Here is an 11307-nt window from a genome sequence, read left to right on the forward strand (position 1 = left end):
CCCCCCCCCCCCCCAAAAATAAAAACCAGTTTGGATCTCAGATAAAATCTGAATCTCAAATATTTTTTGCTTAGATAAAGATGTTCCAGGATTGCTAGCTATATTGCTTAGAACTTCATGAAATATTTATTGTAACCTTAACTCTGAGTTGCTAGTTTGTTCTTCTCTTGAAGATGCAACATTGGAATTTGAAATAGTGCTTTGAAGTTGCTTCTTTTGATCTTCTTTTGCAGAAGATTCGATTATATAAGCCTGAATAGGCCAGTTGAGGAAAAAGTATTCAGACAAATGTCACGTTAGTCATTGTTGATAGTATTCAGACAAATGTCATGTTGAGTCCTGAGGGGAACAACTGGTAAACAGGACATAATTTATTTCCTGGTGCTAGAGCAAATAAACAAGAGTTCTATCAAAATAGCTCAGATTGTTTAAATATGTGACACGCTTTTCAGAGGTTTTTCCTTTAGTATTTGCATATGACGTTAGAATTTCTTTTGAAATCTGGATAAGCAATGGTACAAATGCTTCTGAACTTGAGCAGAACAAATTATGTTTTAAGAAAAGCAAGGGTAGTTTCTAAATTCCCTTCCTTGAATTCAGACCAGCACTTACAGAAACTCTACAAACATTCAGAAAATTAAGCGTCTGATGTCGTTTTTCTAAGTACATATTTTTTTATGCAGTGACCTGGTGTGGTGGTTTAGGCCCTGCCGGGACCCAAGACTATGCCGCCGTTGTCTCTCCCCCACCCTTGGACTGAACGGGGCAGGGAGTGTGATACAAACCCCGGGCTTGAGATAAGGAAAAAATTAATACAACACTGTAACAAATAATAAACCGAGCAACAACAATGGCAATTACAATAACAATAAACAGTAATAACAATCAACAGGACAATAGATATACAGAGATATATCGCAATGATACAGCAGAGAAGGGTAACGATGATGAACAAAAGCCATCCCTGCTCGTCCCTGCTCTTCCTGCGCTTGTGCGCCCGGACCTGATGTCAGCATGGTATTGAATAACCCAGCTAGAGCTCCCTCCCCACTGCTGGGGAAAATTAACCCTATCCTATCTGAACCAGGACACCTGGCTTTATTGGTATTTTAGCTGGAAGGAGCTATTTGAGGTTTGTCTTTTAATAACCAGGGGGGTTAACAAGGGGAGTAGCACACATCTGGAAGTCTCGTCCATTGACTTCACTGGGTGACTCAAGGCATATGGGAGCCCTTTGCCATCCTAACCAGCAAAAGCGAAAACCACCTTGTGATTTCAGTTATTTTGATTTGCATAGATAGTCAAAAGGCTATCTACATTCATTTAGAACCAATAAGAACCACAAAGAATAGTATTTTGGTATTGGTTTTCCAATTTCCATGAAATGAATTAAAGCCCTAATTTTAAAAAAAAAATGTATTAAGCCACAGAGAGTTTCCCAGCAGCTGCATTAACTTAGTAGAGAAATTAAATCAAAATTGCTGTGGTGTTGGTGCTGCTGTGCTGAGGGCACACACGGGTCTTAGATACGTTTGTAAAAAGAAAACAGCATATCTGTTATCAGAGGAACCATGGGTTATTCTGAAGTTGATTCTTACTCAAGGAGAAACTAAGCTTCTGAAGTTTCAGATAGCACTGTGATTATTGGATACGTGGCTCTTAATAAGCAAGTATTTGCCATCATACTGCTAAAATGTTTTACGTGCTGTTTTAAGTATACTAAACACTACAGCATGGTTAATTTTACAGCATGATAAATACTTAAAATATACCTCCTTACTTGTACATCAAATGCAAATTCAGGTGTTGAAAAAAACATCTAATTTACTGTGAAATACAGTCCTCCTTAACAGAAGAAAAAAAAAAATGCAGCAGAATCAAATAATAAACCCCATGATCTTTGCTGCAGTATTTTCAGGTAAAAGTAGGTGGCAAATTTGATGAAATGGATAGACAAATACTGTAGGTACACAACAGGATATTTTCAGAGGTAATGTGAGAAAAAGTAAAACACAACTTGTTGACAAAATTATTAGTTGTTTACAGTAGTTTTGCTTGTTCGACAGACTTTTAAAATATAAAACGAATAATAATATTTTACATTTTTATATGTATAGGGACTTTTCTTTCAAAAACCTTCCTAAAATGCAGTGTCATTTTTACATGCACGAATAGGACTGTCCCCAAAATGCTATCAGTAGGTAGCAGCAGAGCAGTTGAGAATGAAAACTAAAAATTCACTGTGTTAAGAGAGAGGAAGACAGCCGTTCAGTATGACTACCGGAACAAGAGAGGAATGTGTACAAATTCCCAACTTGTCTTCAAATGCATCATTTGGAGCCAGGTATAAAATTCTACATTGTTCCATGTAGATGTGTCCTTTGGCAGAGGCAAAGGTTTTAACCTTATGATTAGAAGTGCTTATATTTGCATAATAAACGTATAAGCATTCAATTCAGATGGGTTATATCCTTTTATTTAGATATTTTAGAGCACATGTTTTAAGATACAAAAATTAGGCATTTTCTCACAGGACAGGCAAGGTTTAATTGGGAAGCCATACACTCAGTGACTACAGAAACTCTCTCCTTGCACATTACTGCAACCTGGTCATTAGTTTCAGACTCATAAGAAAAATACCTCCTTATATCGAACTGTATGTTCAAAAGTCAGGTCATTACTTGCCATATTTTCAGGTTCCTATTTTGTTTTGCTAAGCATATAGGATACACATTTCATTTTTTTCTACCAGATGTCAAATCCATGTTCTTCCTTGCCCAGCAAATTAAAGTTAAAAAAGAGGTGTGATTTCCAGAGAGGGATTAGAGCTCACACCTCTAACATGGAGAAGTTCATACCATTACCAAATCTTCTTCTTTCAGTTTTGTTTTATTTTGCTTTAAGTTTGAAATCTGGGCTGTCACTGAAACTGCACCTTTTGTATTTTGTGTATAGATGAGATCTGTGGGTTGTCTTCTAGCAGAGGAGCTCATAGAAGACACCAAAAGAGTTGTGAACTCCCTCTACAACAAGGTTCAGACTGAACTTTGTATTTTCCTCTGTGAATAAACAGTGCCATTGAACTTAGAAAAGATTTTCATTCTCCATAGGGCAAAACTGATTGACTTACAAAAAAAAAAACCCAAAAAACACAACAAAACAAAAACAAAAACTTTATTGTACTATTATTGGATAAATAACTTGCTTAATGGCTATGTTCATGGAGGACTTGCAGAGAAAAACAAGCCTGGATAACAGCAAATGGACTATTATGTAACATAACACTTTTTAAACAATGGGAGTTTTAACTTTTGTTTTAAAATTATCATTATCATACATTATAAAGGGGGAAAAGGATCTTTACACTTGCAGTGACATCATTTATCAAAAAGCAAGTCACAAAGATAGTAATATAATCAAAGGCAAAATATCCACTGAATCAGTTAAGTTAAAACTGATAGTAGATGCTTATTTGTGCTCTTTTGGAGGAAGAGAGCAAAGGCACATGATGTATATCTTCCATCATGTCCACGTTTATGAATTTTTTGAGACAGGTGGCAAAGACATGGCATCTGGAGGCTATGACAACTGCAGTGTAATGCATTTTACTACTCATTTGTGAAGATCATAATAAGCTCCTGCAGGATCGTTGCCATAGGTCCCTTAATGTCCATTCTGTGGCAGATGAATACCTCCAAAAATGGCAGTTGTGATACTACTGGTTAGTCTTTGGAGACACTTTTCAAAGGAACTGTATGAAGCCTTCTGAGTGCTGAAATCCCATGAGTGGAAAGCACTCACCAATACCTTTGTTCGCAGAGTGTTTTTGATGTGGCTGTGTTGATTTTCTGTCTGAATCTTTTTGACTCGGTTGTATGTCTGATGGTAAGAATTTTCAAATTCCAGATGATTCGCTTCTGAAGGCTAGGATACGATTGAAGTAAATCTCTTGGAGACAGCAGAAAGTCATGCAAATAGTCAGTATAGTTAAGGCAAATAGTTGACAGGAATGATGATAAAGCTTCATGAATGGCTGTTTCCATTCATTGACCTTCTCTGTTTGCTAATACTACTTGGGAAGCAGCGTGGCTGAACAAATGTCACCTGAGCTGTGTTTGTAGATCCGTTCATTTTGGTTATCAGCTATACTACTTGTATTGTCCTATGTCAAATGTTACTGTTTCAGTTTCCTGATATTTTCAGCTGAGGCGGGGGAAAGAAGGAAGAGAGTAACCATGGTCCCCTTAGGGTTTTATGAAATAATTAATGTTTGTATGGAGAACGTTTACTCTCCAGATAGTAAAGTGTCAAAACCTTGGTCATGTAAACAAGTTACAAGAACAAAAATAAGGTTTGGAGATGCTGTTAAGGGATGAACCAAGTGAATGTTTGCAAAAACTGATTAGGAAGTACTGAAGTGCTAAAAAGTATGGGCTGAGCAGATCTTTTGGGTAATTGTTGGTGTAGTTGACTCTGTGTGAAGTGACTTTGACCTGAGCCGCTGTTTCCTTTGGCGCTTAATTCCACATTCAGCTATGCTGCTCATTGTTAGGAAAAGTTCTGTGATACTTGTTTGAAACCTCCTTTGCTTGGTTTCATTTGGCTGGCACTAACTAACTACCCATCTCTCATTTGCTCTCTCACATGGGTGCCATACATACTTAATGAGAGACCTCTACCCTGTCCAAAAGCATTTATTGCATCCAAACATCAAAGACACTATTTAAGGTAGATAAGCAAGTCTCTTTTACTTCCCTTTTGTGGAATCTGATGCAGTTTCACTTGGCCAGATTCAAAAAAAAAAAAAAAAAAAAAAAGTATGAGCCAAAGACCCTTGAAGTCTCATGGTTGCTACTGGAACACCCTGTGCTGAATAGAATACAGCTCTACATGTATATAAAAGTATCCATACATATTCCTGCTATTACACTTTTGGTACCTGTGTGAATATTCACCTAAATGGTGAAAATATTAATGTAGTCCAGTAATCTGCATAGATTCCCTGTCTCTTCTTATGATATTTTATTACTTATAATAAATGTGCCAAGTTGTCTGGTCAGAGGCTTCTGACCATCTAAGTGGTGGAACTGCATAAAAATATTAACTGGCAGAAAGAAAAAACCCATTTTGAAGTGTATATTTTGTGAAATCATGTTATCATATTTCTAGCAATTTTATTAAGTTGCTGTAAGTAACAGTGCTTTGAATATACAGCGATATAGTTGTGAGAAAAAAAACCCTACAGAACTGGAACAATCATTCGGCAGAGGTTCTGTGAAATGGGTAACTGCTTGTGACAGTGGATGGGACAGTTTAGAGTTCTGCTAAACGTTCAACCTTTTTTCCCCTTTTCTCTTAAATTTCAGTATTTTTATACTGGGTAGTTCTATATGTGTTTAGGTCTCTGTGTTTGATTTTTAGCCATCATCTTCACAGCTCATCGGCGACAAACATAGCTTGATATTCTCTTTCTGACATTAAAGGTGCATGGCTGAATACTCACATCTATACTAGGGAGAGTAAGGGAAATGAACTGTTAGTTTTCTTTGCAAACTTTTAAAGATCTTTTTGAATATGTGCTCCGTTTGTAAGCTTGATTCTTTGTTAACATACTTTCTAGTTTATTGCCATGCGGGAGATTATTTTTTTTTTTTCCTTAAGGGTCATAAAAATAGATACCTTTCCTCCTCCGTATATTCTCAGGTCATGGTAGTCTTTAAACAGTAGAGTTTTGCAATTTAAGACCAAAAATTACATCTGTCTTTATAAGCATTCTGGGTAGGGATTGTTTTTCTCCATCCCCTCTCTCGAAAGAGATGGTTGTGATTGTTCCTACATGCATGTTCATACATTTTGACATGAAATTAAGAAAGAACAGGCTTCAGTCCATTTATTACCTTTGGTTATTACCATTAACAAATATGGGTCTATTTTGGTATTAGGTACTACTTAAAATTTAAATAATCTTTTTTCCTGCATTTTAAAAATATATATAAAAAAATATTTAGTATTTGCGTTAAAAACTTACTTTTAAAATCAGAAGATTCAGGCTGAAACAGAGAAAAAAAAAAATTCCAAATACCTTATTGCTCAATTTTAACTCTTTTTTTTCTCCTAAATGGAATATTTCAGGAAGATTTGACATAAAATGAGTTTGTAGTAACAAAAATTCTTAAGAACACATCTTTATGTTTTGTCCTTTACCTTTTTGTTAATCTGATGCAATATGAATTTCTTTTCGCTCAACTTTTTGAAACTGGCAGCAAACTGAAAAGTCCATTATTTTTCTAATCGGAGTAGTAATGAGGTTACTGGTAGATATTCTCAAGCACCATGGCTTTGAGGACTGCAACTGTGTGAATTCTTTAGAGGTTAATTTTTAGCTGGCAATGAATGTATAATCAGTAAGAGAAAAACAAATATATTTTGTATGAGTACATGCCCCATCAGCTCGTTCAATTGTATTCTCAGGAAGTTTTTAATTACACTTGAACATTTTTTTAATCATTCAGCATTCCCTTTAGAAGGCTGTATGTAGCTGGTTTGTTTGAAAGGCTCTTTTAATTTTTTTTTCCTGTGGAATGGACAAAACTTATCCCTGTTAAATAAACAGATTGTATGGCCAAATACGATAAAATCTTTCAGATTTTGATTAAGGTTTATTAAAATCAGGTCTGCCTCTTGTCTTGTGGAAGAGAGCAGACTAAAATTTTCTAACATTGTAATTGCTCACACACCCTGCAAAAAGGGTCTTCCATACAGTTGTCTGTAATCAGTTGACAGAAGAATGGAGATTTTAGAAGTATCTTTAGAATCCATAAACATCTGAAAAAGTAGAAAATGGAAGTAAAGTTACAGCATGCTTTTTCACAAAGGAAGGATGGTAGCGTTCAGGTAAATAGCTTCAGTCTAATCACAATAGTCTCACCTTTAACCTTTTTTGCCTGAATGAATGCTCATCATGGTTTCTCCCAGCATTATTTTCTTGCATTCCTGTAAGTGGTGATTGATCCATTTGTCTGTGATGACTTATTCACTAGAAAAATCAGGTGAGTTTTTTCTCATGGAACAAAAAACTTTGGCAGATTTCAAACTGTAGGTCTTGGTTTTCTGCTATTGATTTGGATCCTGAAAGGCCTCACTGGTATTTGTTTTCCTGCATGTCTGGAATAAAACATATATTAAGGATGCAGTTACTTTCAGGCTTAGTTCAATTTATTCTGCTTTTCCCTAAACTTTAAGTGAAGATGATGCATTTTTGTTTTGTTTTGTTTTGTTTTGTTTTTTAAGCAAAATGGCAAATGGGATCTTGCTATGTGTAAACTCTTATTTCCTTTCTGCCAAAGGTAATGTTAGTGTTCTCTGATTTGAAACTGCGTATATTAAAGGGTCAACATTTCTCAGGGGAAATAACAAAATTTAACTCTTCATAATAATGCTTTTATAAGTTGAAAGTGATCCTTGGGAGTTATATGCAGAATATCCCTATACTGAGTTGAGTTTCTACAGTAAGTCCTGCTTTAAAGCTGAAGTCCCATCTTCATGAGAATAACTTTGGAAGATTATGTCACTCTGGTGCCAACTTTTCCCCAAATCCTCTTAACGGGGAAAATGTTCAGTTTTTTCCATCTCATAAGGGTGACATGCTATATGCCCCTTCTCTAGTGGCCAATAATGGTCACCTTGCCCTTTGCTCACTGCTGCCATTGAATGCCCTTCAAGAGAAGAGAATAGTTCAGTTGGAAGGTACCTGCAAAAGCCATCTAGTCCAACTACCTGACCGCTTCAGGGCTGACCAGTGTTAAAGCATGGTTGGTAAGCGCATTGTCCAAATGCCTCTCAAACACTGACAGGCACAGGCTTCCTCCAAAGTGTGCTGGGCAGAGGGGCAGTGGGTGAGGCTGAGAATGGGGAACCCTGTCAGTCACCCCCATGTGACAGTGCCACCCCCATGTCACAGTGCCACCCCCAGCAACGCAGCAGTCGCTGTGCGCCGGGGCAGTAAAAAACGGGGCACCTGCCAGTGTCCAACTGCCAGAGCTGCCCCGGGGGCAGCCCGAAGACATACAAGAGGAGATCCCTGAGGGGAGCGTGGGATTACTGGCAGGGGGCTGAGGGAGGAAGACCAGCGGCTGGAGGAGGCGCCTGGAGGTTCTCCGCTGCAAGGCCAGCTCCCAGCATGGCCACGTTCAAAGCCCATGGGATGGATGGAAATCCTGCTTTGGCCTTCAGGGAACAGACACAAACCCTCAGGAGATGAGAAGAACCACCAACCCCTGGAGGTGCCCGAGGCTCTCAGGCCTTTCCATCTGGGTAGCCGTGGCCAGCCCCAGGGAATGCCTTCTGGAGGAGCACTGCAGAGCTCGCCGGCCTCATCCCCTGCGGAGCCTGGGGCAGCAGCCATAAGAAATGGGATGCAGGGATGTTGCCAGGGGTCCCAGTGCTTTGGAGCACCCACTGGTGCTCTGCCAGGTGCGGGAAGGATTCTTGCCCCCAAGGTCGATCAGGCCGGGGGCCTTTGGGCACTCTCGGGAGCCCCTGAGATGGCTCCAGGCTGAGGGAGAACAGGGCTTGGGCATCTCCTGGGAGGCGTGACCAGCCTGTGGGACGCGGAGGCAGGTCTTGCTCACCTGCTCAGGGAGTAGCCGATCGCCATTGCTGGGGTCAGGAAGGAATTTTCCCCCGGGACACATTGGCGCTGCCCCCCGGGGGTTTTTTGCCTTCCTCTGCAGCACTGAGCATGACCACTTGCCAGGGCTCCTCCACTCCCTTTTGGACGGGTTACTGCCTGCTGCTCGTGCACCACGAAGGTGGCCTCTCGTGCCCTGCAGCTGGGGGGAGGAAGGTTTTTTTTCCCCCACGGCGGGCTAGCCCGTGTCCCCGGGGGTTTTTTGCCTTCCTCTGCAGCGCTGAGCACGGCCCCTGGCCAGGGCTCCTTTGGGCCATGCTGGCCAGGTGCCTGCTGCTCCTGCTCCACCAAGATGGCCCTCGTGCCCCGCATCCGGGGGGAGGAAGCTCTCTAGACCCCCAGGGTGGGCCCCAAGGGTGCCCCCCGGGTTTGCTGCTTGTCCTCTGTAGCACTGAGCACAGCCCCTTGCCAGGGCTCCTCTGAGCCCTTTCGCTGGGTTCTTGCCTGCGGCTCTTGCCCCTCCAAGGCGCCCCTCGTGCCCTGGCTCTCCCTGGCTCTCTTGCCCATCGCAAGCTTGTAGCAGGTGTGACTCTTCTCCCCCTTGGCTCCATTTCCCCGGGGGTTCTTGCTCGTGCCCAGCAGCCTGTGATTGGAAGGGCTCCAGGCTCGCTGCCCCATCCGGAGCTGCCCCTTTCCATCCCTCCCTGCCTGCAACACAAGCGCCAGGCAGGCACGAGAGTGCTTCTGGTGTGTCACTGGCCAGGAGGCACAGCGGCGGAGCAAGTCTGGGAAGGCAAAAACTGTGTGTGTCACTCATATGTGTCATACTTTGGAAGATAACCCATGGTACCACACACCACTTCTTTTATGTGTGGTTGGTACCAACGGCCATTCTTAATCTTCTCACTCTTCCAGAAACAGGGAGTGCTTGGCCTGTATTCCTGCTGCTACTTTCTGTGGGTTTCCTTTGCCAGGCTGCAAGGGAAAACCCGTTTTCAAGTTAAACTGAAGAATGTGTCAGCCTGCTTCTGACTACATGTGTGAGAGGAAAGAAGAGGAAAATAGTTCAGCTAGAAGGCACCTACAACAACCATCTAGTTCAACTGCATGAGCACTTCAGGACTGACCAGAAGTTAAAGCATGGTTGTTAAGGGCATTGCTGTAATGCCTCTCAAACACTGACAGTCATGGGGCATCAACAGCCTCTCCAGGAAGCCTGTTCCAGTGTTTGACCATCCTCCCAATAAAGGTTTCCTCATGTCAAGTCTGAACCTCCCCTGATGGACACAGCTCTGAGCCATTCCCACACGTCCTGGCGCTGGGTACCAGGGAGAAGAGCTCAGCACCTCCCTCTGCCCTTCCCCTCCCCAGGGAGCTGCAGAGAGCGGTGAGGTCGCCCCTCAGCCTCCTCCTCTCGAAACTAGACAAACCCAAAGCCCCAGCTGCTCCTCACAGGACATGCATCCAGACTCTTCACCAGCTCTATTGCCCTCCTCTGGACATATTTAAGTACTTTCACATCCTTTTTAAATATTGGGGCCCAGAACTGCCAACAGCACTCAAGGTGAGGCCGCACCAATGCTGAATACAGCGGGATAACCCCCTCTTTTGCCCGGCTGCTTCTGCCGTCTTTGATGCAGCCCAGGGTGCCGTTTGCCCCCTTGGCTGCCAGGGCACACGCTGCTGACTCCTGTTGAGCCTCCTGTCAACCAGCACCCCAAAACCCCTTCTCCCAATTTAGACTTGTGCCTGATGTTATTCCATCCTATGTGCAGAATCCGGCATTTGTTCTTATTCAGAATCATGACATTGATGATTGCCCAATGCTCCAGTCTATTCAGATCCCTCTGCAAGGCCTCTTGTCCCTTGAGAGAGTCAGCAGCAGCTCCAAGTTTGGTATCATCAGCTAACTCACTAACAATGCATTCAACTCCTGCATACAGATAGTTGATAAATATATTGAACAAAACTGGCCCTAGAATTGAGTCCTGAAGAACAGAGCTGGTGACTGGTCACTGACCAGATGTAGCCTCAGTCACTGCAACCCTTTGATCCCTGCCCTTCAGCCAGTTCTTCATCCAGAGCACTATCTACCTGCTCATCTCACAGTTGAACAACTTGTCCAGAAGGATGGTGTTAGGGACCATATATAAAGCTTTACTAAAATTCAGAAAAACTACATCTGCTGCCTTCCGTTCACCCACTAGAAGGGGGATGTTATCATAAAAGGATATCAAATTAGACAGGACTTTCCCTTTGTGAACCTATGTTGACTCAGCCTGATTATTACATTGTTCTTTAAAAGTCTTTTGATAGCAGTATGATTCTTCCAGGTTGGAGGTTAGACTAACAGGTGTATAGTTCCCTGGGGCTTCTTTCAAGCCCTTCCTGTACATTGGAGTAACACTGGCTGGCTTGCAGTCAGCAGGTAGCTCCCCTGGGTCCCAAGGCCTTTGGTAGATGTTTGAGAGGGGTCCTGATATAACCTCCACCAGCTCCTTCTGCACTCTGGGATGAATCATGGACTTAGGAGCATTCAGCTGATACAGCTGGTGCCTTACAGTGTCAGTGCCCATGAATGGAAAATCACTGTTCCTGCAGTCGTGATCCTCCAACTCAGAGGACAAGGCCCCCCTAGGTCTATCAGTATTAATAAAGACTGGGGGGGGGGGGGGGGG

General features: G+C 42.1%; 1 protein-coding gene across 2 annotated transcripts in view; it reads left to right on the forward strand.

The window, feature by feature from the left end:
• The window catches only part of CNTNAP2 (contactin associated protein like 2), a 1177736-nt gene that overhangs the window by 510806 nt on the left and 655623 nt on the right, over window positions 1-11307 (forward strand). The window lies entirely within an intron of this gene.

This window comes from Athene cunicularia (genome assembly GCF_003259725.1).
Source record: "Athene cunicularia isolate RWA chromosome 2 unlocalized genomic scaffold, athCun1 chr2_part2, whole genome shotgun sequence".
NCBI lineage: Eukaryota > Metazoa > Chordata > Aves > Strigiformes > Strigidae > Athene > Athene cunicularia.